This window comes from Aphelocoma coerulescens, chromosome 2 (genome assembly GCF_041296385.1).
Source record: "Aphelocoma coerulescens isolate FSJ_1873_10779 chromosome 2, UR_Acoe_1.0, whole genome shotgun sequence".
Lineage (NCBI taxonomy): Eukaryota > Metazoa > Chordata > Aves > Passeriformes > Corvidae > Aphelocoma > Aphelocoma coerulescens.
In genome coordinates this window covers 56882141-56898054 of record NC_091015.1, presented here as the reverse complement: position 1 = coordinate 56898054, position 15914 = coordinate 56882141, and positions in this window count along the sequence as shown.

Below are 15914 nucleotides of genomic sequence, written 5' to 3'. Positions count from 1 at the left end.
AGTAGGGCAGTGATAACTGATAGGAGCTGAAACTTTGTCTTATAAAATGCCTGGTGTCCAACTCAGGCCTAGTTGGCTCTGTGGATCTGCATGCCAGTCGGTCACCTTGCTGCCTAACAACAGAAGGCCTGCAAATGGCCTCTCTTTTACACACACAATACTTTTGCACACCCACAGCGAGCCCCTCATGAAGAATATGGGGTTTCCCCTTCTGATCACAACACAGGGATTACCTGCAGGCTGTGTCAAGCCTTGGAGGAACCTGTCGTACACAGACCACTAGTCGGACAGGGTGTAGATTTCAAGTGTCCAGAGATCATCCACATGTCTTCTGTGTGCTCTACTGAGCAGTCAAGTCTTCTCCAGTCACCTCAGCATACAAGAGACCTTGACTGGGCTCCCACTGGTCCCACAGAACAGCTCTTTGTGGATGCCTGAGAAGGCTTCAGTGCAACCCTCTTTCTGGGCTTGGCTGTCTTGAGAGCCCTCCATGTCCTAATTTTCTACCTTCCAGAAGGGCATTGTGCTCCCTCTGTCTTGACTAATTTTTGGAAATGGACAGACTGTGATCATGATGGAAAACACACTACCTCACAATGACCCACCCAAGTGTTAAAGGACACCCAGATTACTTGCCCTGGTTGCAAATTTCTGTGCCTCATCTCTGAAAGGAGACCAGGATGGTTTCCATACACAGTCCATGTCAACTTCTGAGCTTGAAAAATATATCTCAGTGCTTAAGCAAGTATCATCTGTTATCTGCATTTCTAAGTCTTGCAGATGGCATGTTTTTTCTGGGGTCTTCCAAATTCACCACCCATTGGCCCTGACTGGTTTTTCCTGAGTAAATCATGCAGCAATGAATTATAGCTGTTGAAAAGCAAAATAACCCAGAAAATTGCTTTAACTTCCTTCTCATGTTATCTTCTGCTCCAGATATTTTTGCTCATTTTCAAAGACTAGGAAGAGCATGAAAACCACTTTCTAATGACACAGTATCTTACAAGGCTGTCTTGTCATATGCCCAATTCCTTTTTGTGGTAAAGGAACACATCACCTGATGGAGAAAGGAGCTTAAACAATCATGGGAAAGCAAACCCATGTGAAACACCTATGATTGAACAAAAGTGTGCTGAGACCAAAGCACTGTAGCAAAATGTCCTATTCTATGTAGAAAATGGGGTTTTCAGATTTGAAAAAGAAAATTCACTAAAATTATGAAGAGGGGATACAGTTGAAGATAACCCACCTTACAAGACAGAACATTTGTAGGTATTCATAGAAAAAAAACCCTTGACATATTACAAACAACTGTGAAAAATTGCAAAAGTATCATCTTACTGATGTGAGATGTTACATGGTACAGCTCCAGCTGCTGCCTGCTTTCCTGCATGCAGCTCAGGGCATGCTTCTAACACTGGCACTCCACATCCAACTCCCCGCACTACATGTGAGGCTGGGCTTGTGTAGCCTGGGGGAAAATCTGGAAGTGTGGTCTGAGATGAACAGCTCTGCTTACTGCTCTGTCTCCATTTTAAAGAAAGGAAAAATCCTAAACCATCTCCATTATTCCTTGTAACTGCCATAACTTACAGGTTGTGATCCTTGTGAGAGGAGCCTTTTTAGCAGAAAAAAGTGTAGTGGGGAATGATTTTAGTACTTTTGTTCAGCTCCGTGAGTGCAAATTTTTGTGGACATCTTGACCACAGGGTTTAAAACACAGGATAAGACTGCATGCCACTTAATCGTGGTAAAAAAAAAACCCCAAAACTGATTGAACAGCCCAGTTTGCAGCTGTGCCTGGTGGAGTGGGTGGGCAGATGCTGTAAGGAGGGCATGTGAGGACAACAGTAGGTGTTACAGAGAGACCAGTGCCTGTTTGGTGCATAAAGCCAAAGCAATTTCCCTGTCTTGTCAGCTGACAGCTCCTCCTCCTCCCCCCACCTCTAGGCAGGAGGAAGGGCACTTTCATCCCTCTGGTGATGTGCAAGAGGGAGCCTTGCAAGGAGCTGCAGTGGAAGTGATGACAAAGGTGCTGCTGGGAGCAGCCTGCAGTCTGTCAAACCCCAGCATCCAGCCATGGGTGCATTACCAAATACATACTGTGCAAGACTTAAAAGGGGAGACAATACCACTGCTTATCTGTTTTCTTCCTTCACACATCCGAAATTTTGATTTCTGAGTTGCTACTCAGTTTATATGCCCCAGGCATACTGTGTTCAGTGAAGTTTGACTGTGGAATTGTGAAGTTGGGTTTGCTACAGATTTCTGTCTTTGGTTTTTCCTAGTTGAGTTTATCTGACCGGGACTCTCTCTGGATTTTTGGGTGAGCTCTTTCTGGTGTAAGCCTGATTCCATTGGTGTCAGGAGCAGCTTGGCTTCAAGGGCTCTGCAGCATCATCTGGGTTTGGCATCACTGATGTTTGTCATTTCCATTCTAAAGTTTCGTCTCCTCTCCACTTCTTCCCTGCTCAGGTAGAGAAAATATGGTTGCTGAAATCTGACCTCAGTATCTTGAGGAACTATGAGGTCATTTTGGTTCAGACTGACTTGCTTGAGAAGTCCTTCAAAATTTCTGTAGCCATTTCCCTCTGAACAAGGAAAAGATATTTAAGGGGTGTGGGGGTTTATAACTTTGAAAAACAATGGTGTTGAATACTCGCAGTCCCTCCTGTAAGTGCCTGGAGGAGATGAAGAAAAGGTAGAGGTATAACTGGGCACGCTGCAAAACAGGGCAACCTTTCCTGCCTGCAGAAGTACATCTGACCATTAACACTCTCTGGGAGACCCTTTCTTCACCGTTGCAGATTCTGACTCTGAGGCAGCTTGCTGTTGCTCTAGACTGGCTTTAAAAACTTCCAACGCATTGAAATTCATCACCTTAGGCAAGTAAACGCGTAGCTCATATGCTTGCATAACCTGTTCCCCAGCAGAACACTGCCTCACTGAATAATAGCCTTGTTACTCTGCATCCCACAAAGGACTGAGTGATGTGGATGCAAAAAGTTTAGGTGGATGCACACCTGAAAGCCTGAACAAGTAGTTGGAAGAGAAATATCTTGAAGGTGACTAAATAGGCAAACTGTATTAGGCTCAGAAAATCCTCCGAGCAGAAAATAGGTGGAGGCGGGGATAGTACTCAGGGGATGTGCCATATATATCTTTGTCCTATTCTTAATTTTCCCTGGATGTCTGACTGTGGACACCATTCTTATACATTCTTCATATTAGACATATTTATCAGCCTGGTCCTAATGAAATTAAATACATTTCCCTTTGACCCCAAAATATTCAGGTCCCAGAGAAAAAATAAAAAGTAGTGTATGTGTGGGATGGGGGGCAATAGGACAAATCAAGAAAAATAAAAGCCTACTACTCAAAACCAAAGTGGTTTGGGTCTGCCTAGCCCCACTAGACTGAAAGGGAAGAATAGAGTCTGTCTGTGGCTTTATGTAATGAGAACAGTCACAAGGGATGGAATGCCAAACAGAACTGTACAAGCCACCCTCCGGAAGAGGAAAAAAAATCCTCAGAATCAGCAAAAAAGGGGAAAAGGTCCAGAGCAGGACCTGCAGCAGCTGCAATGATGCAGCAGTAGGGCACTGTGCTCGACCTTGATGGGAGGTGCTGCATGTCAGCCCCATGGGTGCTTTGGGAAGCTCTTTCCTGACTTTTGAGGGTGGCTCATACACACTGCCAGGAATACCTGTGAAAGCAGTGGTAGTCTTGCCACAGCTCCTTTTGCTCGATCTTGGAGCATTAGTGATGACAGAGAAGCCAAGGTGTCCCTCAGGACAGCAGGTTAGTCAGTAAATGACCCTGTTGACAGGTCATATGCTGGTAATGCCTCATTTCCATTTATTACAGTGTGTCTAAGCAGAAATGCTGATGGCCTCTGGTTCAGACATGTACATGTGTTCCCTGTAGCGGTACCTGCACACCAGCCCTTCCTGGGAGAGTGGGCAGTACTAATTTGTCGGGTCTTGTACAGATACAGTCCTTGTGCTGGCAGGCAGACTCAGCTATCGCCAGAGAGAGGATAGGTCCAAAGAGGAACAGGAAGCACGTTAGTCCTTGATCACAGTGGGCAACAGGTCTAGGCATTTGCATGCATTGTCTGAGTTACCGGGGAGAGGCTGGGGGCTACAGGAGTTAACGCCAATGATTTCCATATCAAAGGGCTTTCTGAACAAGTACCAGGGCAGACATTTCCCTCTTGAGTGTTTTGGGTGCTTTTTTAGCTTAATCTTTTCAAAGGAACCTTGATAAGGCAAAAATCGGGCTCTGGAATGAGGTTCATAAAGTATCCACAGATGGACAACCTACAACAAGGAAGACACATGTAGGTTCAGAAAAAGAAGAAGTTTAAATAATTTCTGTCATTTTCATGAAAAAACATGCACAATGTCTTCTAAAATATCTTATATATCCAGTGTGCATTAATGTATCGGTTAAAAGTCGGAGAACTATACTTTAAAGTCTGAGCCACACCATCTGGTTCTCTCCCTGCTCAGTGCCCTAAGCATATGGCCAGAGAGAGCATATTTCCTTTTCCCTTCTTTCCTGTCTCCTTTTTTATTCTGCCTAGCCTCATTACCTTAGATTTCCTTACACTGAATTTATATGCATAAACCATTCGTTTGCCTTCTCTCTTAATATAGCTGCATGATTCTGAACATCATTTAGTCTGGACTGGCAACTCCACATTTTGCCTTGTCAGAAAAATTATTCACACTAATGCCTATTCATTCTCCTAAATCATGATCTACAGGGAAGCAAATTGGTCCTAAAGATGTTCTTTGTGTCATATTAATGCCTCTTTCTTGTCACCAACAACTGTTTTTGTGTCGATTCACTCTTCAGTTTTCAAACTGCCATGTTCAGAGAAATTGTGGTGATAAGGTAAAGCTGTTATCTGCTGATAAAAATGGCTTTGAGCGTTTATGTGCTATAGATTTTTTTAACTAGATGCCTCTTCACTTGAGTGAAACTCCTTGAATAAGACCCTTTTCATGCTAAATAACTTGAAAAGCACACTGAAGAGCATACTTGTTGCTAAAACTCCATTAGTCACGTTGGCCTTCAGGTGTGGATCCCTAGTGGGCATATTTCTCTGTCTTATGTATATAAATTAGCTTTAGCAAGAAGAAGATATGGCTTCACCCATCCTTGCCTCTAGGCAGTCTGACTGCAGCCATGCTTTTCTGTCTGTGGAAAATATCTCAAGCTGCAAAGAAATAAAACTTAACGAAGGTCCAGCTTCCTGATTTTTGTGATGGTTGTAGTGAAGAAGACATTGTCAGCACTGTACAGCATGTACTTCTATTGAACCTCTTCCCTGAACTTGTTATGTTCTGCAAATATCTCACCCAGCATCATATTTGGTTAATATTTCCACCTCCATCTAGGTTTGTGTACAAACCTTGAGGCATCACAGCCTCAAGATATTTTTCAATGCCTCAAGGTATTTTTCCACTACTGGGCATTGCTCATGACTGTTTGCAGAGAAACTGCAGAATTAATGCCCAAATGGGAATATCAGAGCAGGGCTACTCCCAGATTATTGTGTTTCTGTGGAAAGCAGTTCACTTTTAAGGAGAGACCCAGGTCCTACATAACTATCTCTTCAGCAGAAATTGAATATTCTCAGTTCTCTTTCTATATATGATTCTTGAGGGAAACAAAAAGGGCTTTCTTTCTATAGCCCACTGTAGCCTTTAGTACAGTGATTTGTCCAAAATAAGGGATGGAATTAAGATCATTGTTTTTGCTTCAAGGGAGTTGCTGTGGTGGCATCTCAGTTTTAGTGCTAACCAACACAGCCCACAAAAATGAACAGTGTGGGTAGAAGCAAATGTGCAAATGTCCTTAACAGAACTTCTTAATAAAAGGATGTTTAACCTTGACTGAGTTACCCAGATGCAGTAAGGTTTCATAAAATAACAAATACATCAACATATGGTAGAGACTCGATGTTTTCATTTGAGTTCCAGTGGTGACACAATCCTACAGCAGAGATTTGGATGAGAAATAAACCACCCCGGCTTGGAAAGAAACTACAGTACAACTGCTCAGTAGGAACACTGTGGAGACAGCCTACTACTTTCAGGGATGAGAGCAATTTTGCTGCCTTTCACCAGCAGAGTAGGAAAAGCTGAATGCTACTGGGAAACCATGGACACTAGTACATAACACATATGGAGCGTTTTGCACACGGTATGGAACAGCATGACCAACATACCAGCCAGGAATATTTTGTCTCCCTGGTGTGGGAAATGCTGTGTTAAATACAAATATTAAATTGATTATTTGAAGGAAAGATGTTGTTTAGGTCAGGGCTTTGTCTTGACACTTGGGGTGTGTCGAGAGTTTTTCCTAGCTCTTCCCAGGGCCATGGGGGAAGCATTTAGTATCCACCAGATTCAGGCTCATATCAATAAAATTCAGACCCTGATTATTTGTTCTGCTCTATCTTTTGAAGTGGGCAGGATTTTCAAAATCCAGTATGCACAGGTCCACAAAAGAATCACTGTGTATTTGAGGATGGCCCAACATGATTGGCCCCCTGCAGAGGGATGTCTGTCTGTAGAGAAGATAAGGGGAGTGACCTCTACAGATCACTTCACTACATCAGCTGCCCAGAGATGGCAAAATGCTTGCCAGGGGCTATCCTCACTCCCTGAGCATCCCAGTGAGCAACTGAGCTTCCAACAAAAGACCAAAGCCATGAAAAACACAGCAGATGTGAGATGCTTTCACTTCAGTCAATTTTGTAAATTGCTTCTCTTTCGGTGGCCCTGATAAATATCTTTCTTTTTATGTTGAAAAATTATTAACTGTGTTGTGAGTTGCCATGGATGCGGCATTCGGTTTATTGCAGGCTTTGCCTCTTACTGTGCAGGACCCCATTCTTGTCACTCTCCTGGGCTTATAAATATTGAGTAAATTGGCCCACTTTTTTCTCAGAAGTCAGAGGTAAAATTGCCACTAATTTAAAGGTGTAGGCTCAGGCCCATTATATCATGTTACTTTTTTTATAACATCGATCACCTCTGTTCTGGCAGCCCTCTGATTCTGCCTAGCAAGTCAAGCTTCCACTCAGGTACAAATAAATCTAAAAAACAATAAAAGAAAAAACCAAACCTTTCCCTCTATAAGCCAGCACAGGAGGCTGTTTGTCCCTGGGAACAGTTTTGCTTGGGACTCCATGGCAAGTATTCTCATGAGTACACAAAAAACTGTAGAAACTGTAGAGAAACTGCCTCTGCATTGCAGCAAGGTATTTGAAGAAATCAAAGTGATCTGCATATAGTATGTTTTCTAGCTGCAGTAGTTTTCCAGCCGGCCACAGTGTCAGGGACTAAGTGGATGGTGCTGACAGATAAATGTTTGAGAATTGCTTGGACTGACTATAGCTGCAATTACTGTAAATGAGATGGAATTTGTCTTTGGCCTTCTCAGAAGTTATTTCCAAAAAAATGGATAGTGATAGGGTCTAAATCTTCAAAGCCAGTTGGCAATATTGCTAAAAAAGTATTATGGAAATTTCCTTGTACTCAATTGTTTGTTCTTCCTCTGCTCTAAACCATTATCTTTCTTTTCAGAGGAAAGAATACTGCAGAGGCACAGACGTCAATATAAATAATTTTTTCCCTACAGTTAAATCTTTAGCACTTCCTCAGTGATTGTAAAAAAACCCAAAACCCAAGAACAAACAAATGAGATTCTCAACATTTAAGGGCCACTCTTGATTTTATATTTTCTGACCTCTGGTGCAAACCATCAGACTTTAATCTTCCTCTTTACCCACACGCTTAATTCAAGCCATGCAAGGACATCTTGGATTGCCATGGAGCAGAGTCTCACCAAGCAGGACCTACTCTGCAAGATGTTCTACATTCATAAAGCCTGGGACAGTTTTCATGCAGGCTTGCTCCTTTGTATTTTATAAGGTGGTTTGTCATACTTGCAGCGATAAAAACTTCCCGATAGATTTCCTTGTTTTCTCAAAATCTTTGAAGCTGTCTACAGTTGGTGATCCCCCATCCTGTGTGACTTTTGCATGCAAAATGAGATGTCTACAGCAGAGAACAAGGATAATGTAATGACTTGTCCGAAGTTGCTTTAAATAGTATTATTTTAATAGCTATCCATTATTGCTATTAGTTATTCTGTGCTGACAGCTTTCACTTGTTTTAAACAAAGAGAAGAGAACACAGAACTTCAATTATTCTCCCTTAGGACTTGTTACATCCCCCTCACTCACCCCAGTGTTAGTAACCCTGATTCAGGACAGCAAAGTAAAGAGATAATTAGATCCACAAGAACCTTCCCTGAATGGACACAGAACCCACTTCCTAACTGGGCTGGTCAGAAGGAGCAGCTGTTCAGTTTTCCAGGTTGATTAAACTGGTTCCCCTTTCCTCCCTGCTTCCTGCATCCATTTTGCACTCTCAGAACAGAGAGGGGCTGTGTATCCCAAGGCTCAGCCCCAGTCTCAGCTGGCACAAAGAAATAACTGGGGATGAGACAAAAGTTGGAGTGCTCCTGTGTAGTCTGAGAGGACTTGAGATAAGAACACATTGTATGCAGGGCCAGAATACAATTCTCAAAGGACTTATAGAGGTTAGGGTATAGCTTTGTCTTTCCTCTGCAGCCAGCCAGGTTGTGGCCTTGCTTCGTAATATTGCCCTGCTAAAATCATTGCTGTCCTGACACTGGGATATCTATGTTTCATCTAAGTAAGTGCCAACAAGTACCTATGCCCTGTCCCATCTTATGCCCTGCAGAGTGTCTCAGGTCCAGTAGGATGCCCTCCACAAGAGTCAGGATGGGAGTACTGGACTCGTGGCTTCATGCAATTAGAGCTTTAACGCTCCGGATTCTCCTAGCTCTTTTTTTTCCCCCAGACATGATGCCCTTGCAAAGGCATGTTTCCCACTGGAAGCCAGTTCTCTGGGACAGAGAGAAACAGACAGAGAGAAACAGCACTCAGGACTACTCAAGCAAAAAAAAAAAAAATTGTCTTGCAAACTGAGAGCTTTTTATCCTGTACTAACTGAAGTTTTTCAATAGTTGTTGAACATCAGGGCAAAGGGGAAGCAAATTCTGGAACAGAACAGAAACAACACACAAAGGACATTCTTAGTATTAGTGGACTGTACTGGACTCAAGGTGATGGGAAATAATGTAGGGCAAGTGCCACTTGATGAAAAATGTTATGGGTTTGACTTTCAATAAGATTTCATAAATCCAGGCTTTGAGGAGAGAGAGAAGAGTAGGAGAATGAATCATACCAAGCAATTTCAGGGTAGTTTACATAGTCTGACACTTTATGTCAAGCCACCCAGCTCTCCTATTTTTAGTACAACTAGAGATGGGTCTGAAATGTGAGGATTAGATGCTTCCCAACATTTGCAGATCTTTGGATAGAGATTTGGGCTCAACTGTCAGCAAAGATTTGCAGAGATTGGAAGAAAAATTGTTTTCTAAGTTTCAGGTTGCATTGTGTTTCAAAGCTTTGGCTCAGGAATGTTCTGCCAAATCAAAGCCAGAAGTAACTGAATTGTGAGACAACAAAGGAAACAAAGGTTTCATCCTGGTGATAGGTTTGGTGTTACTCAGTAAAATGCTTTATCATGATTGAAGCTAGCATATGAAGTCCAGGGTAAAGAAGCTATTAGCAGTACACTGTTATTCTTACTTCATAATTAAGCTATACAATAGCTACAGTAAGTTACACTGAAATAGTGGAAGAACAGAAGAATTGTAATAAGTAATATCAGTTTGTTAGACACAACCTGATTTTAGTTCTTTAAAGGTTCAGGTGCTCAAATTCTTATCACTTTTTCTTACATTAACGTGCATTTGGAGGGGGATTTCAAGTATATAAAGCAACAGTGATTCTTCCATCAGTAAACAGCTATCATGGCTGATAACTGACTGTTATGTCTATGAGGTGAAAACATTCTACCTGTAAAAATGAGAAATCAGTATGCAAAGAATGATTCTGAGAGAAACAAGTTTTGCTTCTTTCCCACAGACTGGGCTTGTTTTCCCTGGTTTGTTTGGCATTTTGTATTGCTCTGATGGATGATTTGTGACAGCGTAAAGTAAAGGCTGGTGTTCCTGACAGTAAGGCAATTTGAGTCAGCCAAAGGTTCCTTCTAGTGGAGTTTTCTATTCCCCTTGCTGTGCCACAAACACTGTCCCCTACAAGGCGCTCACCCTTTCAAGCTTTTCCCAAGCAGCCATATTTATGTCAGCCAGGGAAAGCCAGGCTGTCCTTGCACCTGCTGAAGGGAACAGTACAAATACAGGGCAGCAGCTGCTTCTGGAGACCATGAACCCAAACGACTGGCTTTCTCTACGAGTTACACCAGAGAAGATGACATTATGGGGCAAGATAATCCTATGATATTTCTTGAGAAAACAATCAAAAATGTGATTGTTTTCTGTAAGGCTCTCATTCAGATAATTTTGCAGCCACTTCAAGTAAAACCAAAGTCACTCTAATCTTGATTAGAGGATTTCACTTCAATGAAACTATACCCTTACCAAGCACATGTGTCAGAGCTGCTTATGTTCATGCCCACAAAGTGAAGTCCAAATTAATTGAAGCTAATGCATTAGTTAAACAAATGCATATGTGAAATAAGAGAGAAGAACAAAAGCAGGGGAAAGCTACTTTAAATTCCAGTTTCTGGTTTTGTCTGAGAGTCACAGGATCTTGTACATTCATGTGTCTTAAATAACAGGGACTTATTTTCCACATTATTTTGGCTTTGGATGGTTTATAGAGGGGAGTGATTATTTTGTTTTGGGGGGAGGAATCTATTTTTGGCATACTGTGAGGCATGGGAGAATTTAGCAAGAATTTGCCAGTTAACAACCAATAGATATGAGGGTCTTTCTAGTGCACAGAGGAAAGGTAGATGAAAAAACATCTTCACTGCATTATTCTTTCCTTGTTAGACAGTTGAGTTTCCCACTGAACAGGGAGCACTGAATTCATACCGGGTGCTGTACAGCATGTAAAAAAAATTGAATGTTTTAAGAATACATATATCTATCTATATCTATATCTATATCTATATCTATATCTATATCTATATATTTTTTTTTTAATAAACCACTTCCAGGGCAGCTTTTCAGCAGTACACTGGGACTCTCAAATGCTTTTCTGCCAAGCTGCTTTCCATCTGGGTGGCCCCTGGGATTCACGAGGAGAAGGCATAAGTAGAAGGAGCTGCTTCCTTCTCTGACACCAAGCACAGGTCCTTTTTTAGCCTAGGCTACAGGCACCAGTAACACTGTCATCCACCTCTAGTACCTCCTCCCTTGACATGCCACACTGTCCAACCACTTACTCACCTCAATGTCTCACTTTGATCAGTCCCATTCAAAACTGAATGAGCTGTGCTGAGGATGCATTTCCCTGGGGACATCTTCTACAAGGCAGCATAGAAAAATTTGTGCTAGAATTGACTCTCTTCTTTTTCACACTGCCCCAAGGCTACCCCAGCAAACTTCTCACAGATAAGAAATAGCTAACCTGAGTTTCATAGTGTAAAATTCTCCCCTTTGGTAAGTGACAGCACAGCCCTCATATTCTTACAGGCACTTGAACTGGAAGAGAACTCTAGAACCAAAACAATAATTGTGCCTTAGGGATACAAGAGTATCATTTGGGGCCCAGAGGAGTTATGGTCTTTATCAAGTGGTAAATGATACCCATGTGGACAGTGCTGCCTGCTCTGAAGGACACATCTGCTCCACCTGACCTGGAGGCCAGAACCTATTTGCTGAAGCAATTGCAGTTAGCAAGGCAGCTTAAACAGTAGGAGATCACATAGTCTGATAATAACAGTTATTACTGTAATTATTACCAGCCGAGCAATGAGAATGGAACTGATTTCTGTCCTTCAGCATCTATTATGAGAAGTTTGGTACATTCGACAGCAAGAATCTATTCTTTAGCCGTATTTACCAGTCAAAGCATATTGAGAATGTAGATATTTAAAACCAATCTTGTAAAATGACCATGATATGTCCAAATCTAAAGTATAAGTATTTTGTGGAGTGGTGCAGTCTGAATTCCTGAAACTGAATCTCCTGGCTTCTTTTGCTGCCCCACAAGATGACTCTACTAAAAGCATAAGGCTTGGCCAATAAAAAGTAGCAGGGCATATTCCTTGTCACTATATATAGGAAAGCCCATGCTCTAGCAATCCTGTGGCTGGGGCTTGGCATGCTGAAATAAGTCAGGATAATACAAGGTATGGTTCCCTCAGTAACTATATTTCAGTAACAGTACATGTATACAATAAGACATAAAAGTTACCATGGCATACTGTGATACAAAATGTTATGCATGCCCAAGGGGCTTTGAGTTATGATTTTTGCAGGAGTTAATTTGGTGCTGTTAGTGGAGTGATTCTTTTAAAGATGCAGTCAAGGTAACATTTTACATTTAATTTCCTCATTGCCGTTCTCTTTGGCCTTGTCAGCTGTAAGAAAAAATCAATGGTGCATAAGTCTCTGCTCATGTAACTAGGTAGTAACATTGGAAGATGCACAGTAGAAAGGGCACAGACATGACTGTATCTACTTCAAACTTCGTGAGGCTTGATAATGTGCTGTCTTAAGGATTTCTCTTTCCCTTCTAGATGCTTAACCACAACCAGTAGAAAGGAACCAACAGAGAATTATGTCTCAATTAGAGGCAAGTTACTTATTCACCAGATCTAATCACAGTCTTTGTCTTTTGTTGTTGGACCACATCACTGGTTCACCTTCAAACAGTTTTCCTCCAGAGCTCTTCACTCTCTAGCTACATACTCTCCATACACTAATATAGAAATACTCTTCAGGTACTGTTATTCATGATATGGCTTAACAAAGTGTTCCCTCTAGGGGTTTCTCTTGGAAAAAAAATAACCATAAAGCAAGAGGAAATATAACAAGCATTATAGTCCCACATTTGGGATGCCACAGACTGGTTTCTCACCAAGTGGCAGAACTCTTCTTATTATTCCCTCCCTCCTCCCCACTTGACTGTAACTCCAATAGTAAGTAGAATCAGGAAAATCAAGCATTGTTTTTGAGAATGTGTAGCAATAGCCTAAGAAGTCTTTCTTAATTTAGCCCTACCAATTAGTTATTTTATACATGACAGATGTACTCGCAGTAGTGACCCAGACATGAGCACATTTCTCAAAAAAGCAAGATTCATTAGCAGAGACACAACAGATGTGCTGTGAAATTTAGATGTTGAAAAGCAACTGGGATTTGTTGGTGAAGCTCATGTTTCCAAGTGATAGAAGAGGATAGCAAACCTCCTATCTCTACTGTACAATCCTTCATCTGTCACTAACCCTGATGGCTGGTGTTTTACATATTGCCTTTCATGTGCTGAGCCAAACAGCAGTGGGAATGAGTTACTTGCAGTAGTCCCAGTTCTAGGCAAGCAGTAGCTGAAACCCAGAGATTTCATAAAACTGAAGATGGAAGCCTGGTTTTTTTGTGGACTTCACCTGGAAGAAAATATCATGGCCTAGTTAAACAGCTGCAGCTATATTTTCACATGTGATTGTTAAGAAGCATGAGTTTTTGTTTCCAAAAAGGAGCAAGTTCATATAGGTCTCTTGGGAGCTGCAAGCACCTGATGTCTTTGGAAAGTAGGTCATTACTACATTTGTGCCTAATTTGAGGTAGCCAAATCTCCAGCACTGCCCTGATTGCCACAGAAAATAGTATGCAGCAGAAAGTTGAGATATTTGAGAATACAGACGGGGTATTCCAGCCTTCCAGTCCTGAACACATTGTGCTTTCCACCGAATACTGATAGAGAGAAAGACTGAAATGCCTCTCTTTTATTTTTCTGTGAATCAATTTATGCATTCCTCTTACAGAAGTGCCTGGGCATTATTACATCCGTATTTGAGGAGATAATCTTTACTGTGTTTCTGCTCTGGACACTATCACAGCCACAGAGAAGGGGAACATTTGTTTTTGTAATGAAAATTTTATGGCTTCTTTGCTCTCCTCTGTGCCTCTCCTAGCAAATCATACCCTTGTTATATGAGGTGGCAGGCCACAGGTGATGTAGCACTTTCTCCATGGGTTCACCCTCACCTCTCCTTCAGAGGCACTGCTTCTCTGCATCCACATCCTTCCTCTGTCAGATCCTGTCTGCTCACAGCTTCAGGGATTCCTAGTCCACAGCAAAATTGAGGCAGTGATTTACGGGAAGGACAGAAAGTCCAGAAAGAACTATCCATGTGGTAGTATACAGCATTTCTGAACCAGAGCCTCCAACAGAATAGGGAAGAAGGGAAAGGAAGGTTGAGAGTATTTAGTCATCTGGCCATACCCACCTGTGCATGAGATGAAGAAACCCACCCTCCTTAACCCTCCACTTCCTGAATATCTGCACTGGAGCCAGAGAACAAGGCAGCCTTCTGGGAACTCTGATGGCCTTTCATCCACCCCAGGTCAGCAGGAATTCCTGCAATGTGCTGGGTCAGTCACTTCAAACAGCTCTATCCCATGTTACAGAAGGAGTACGTCAAACATTATAGCAAAAAAAGGGCTTTTCTCAAGATAATGGAGGTACTTTCCCTGTCATGGGGAAAGCATGGTCAGCAGTGTGAAGAAGCTGCTCCCCTGCCCACTGCGCTCAGTGGAAGCTCAGGTGAGGTATTCAATAGTCTGCAGGGTTAAGAGGCTGTGAATTATCTGCATCCAGACAGAGGAGCTCTGCAATCCAGCCTCACTAATACCATCAACAGCAGGTGTGTGAACCCAATCAGAGAGCTTGTGCACCTCATTTGCTCACAAGCAATGATGGAAGAGAGGCTGGGAGCCGGCAGACCAGAGAGTTCACCTTTGCCATCTCTGTCTAATGCCGCACTGGCTGCTTGTGTTTGCTTTAAGATCATGCAGCTGCTATCCCGACCGGTAGAACTCTGCGTATTTGCACTATTTTGGATTGGGAAATTGTTCAGGAACAAATAAATCCAAAGCACTGTGTGATTTCGTACAGTGGTGTTTTTCCATAGTAAATTATATTTTGCTCAGTGGAATCTGAGCCAAGAAAAAAAAAATGGTTAGCACCAACTTCATTTATCACTGAGTATGCGGCCAAAAGCTAAAAGTAGCCAACCAACACAAGGTAAAAAATACTGTAACATGCAAAATTGCCTATTTCATGCAAGTTACTTGGTGGGAAATGTTTTCTCTGAGTCCCTGGAGACATGTAAAACTAGTGGATGAGCAGGAGGCAGTGCCAAATGAAGGATGAGGACCCAGAGGAGAAACCCACAACCTGATCAAAAGGACATTTTACAGGTAGTTTCTCCAAGCTGTCAGGGCACAGCCACATAAAACAGGAAGATGCTTGCTAGAAAATCCTGGCACAACGTCAAATGCTCCCCCCTATATGACACTTGCCCACTTGCCTATCCATCCATCCCTCTGTCTCCAGACACGTTTCATGTAAAATTTCTATTTTGCCTGCAATCCACCCCTTCACTGCTCAGTGAGCAGCCACCAGTGGCACTGACCTAAATGGGACAGACAGGTGTATTATAGAAGCAGCTGATTTTGGAAGACCAAAGCAAATATTCATCCTGGAATTCAGAAGCATTTTGGAAAGGTATGTCGAAATGGGACAGTAAACACTGTGGGTATCTTCATACAGTAGCCAGTCATTTCTCCAGAGCCTGCAGCAGGCAGACTGCTGGCAGTCCTGAAGTGAGTTAGGTGAAAGACAATTGAGTGATCTCTGCTTCACAGTGGGGCTGCTAGAGCTGTGGGTATAAACCTTCAAGTCAGAGACATGGTTTCTGTCAGCCTTTCAACACATAAGAGGAAAAGAGTTCAAGGACGTAGAAGACAAAATCAGTGACAGT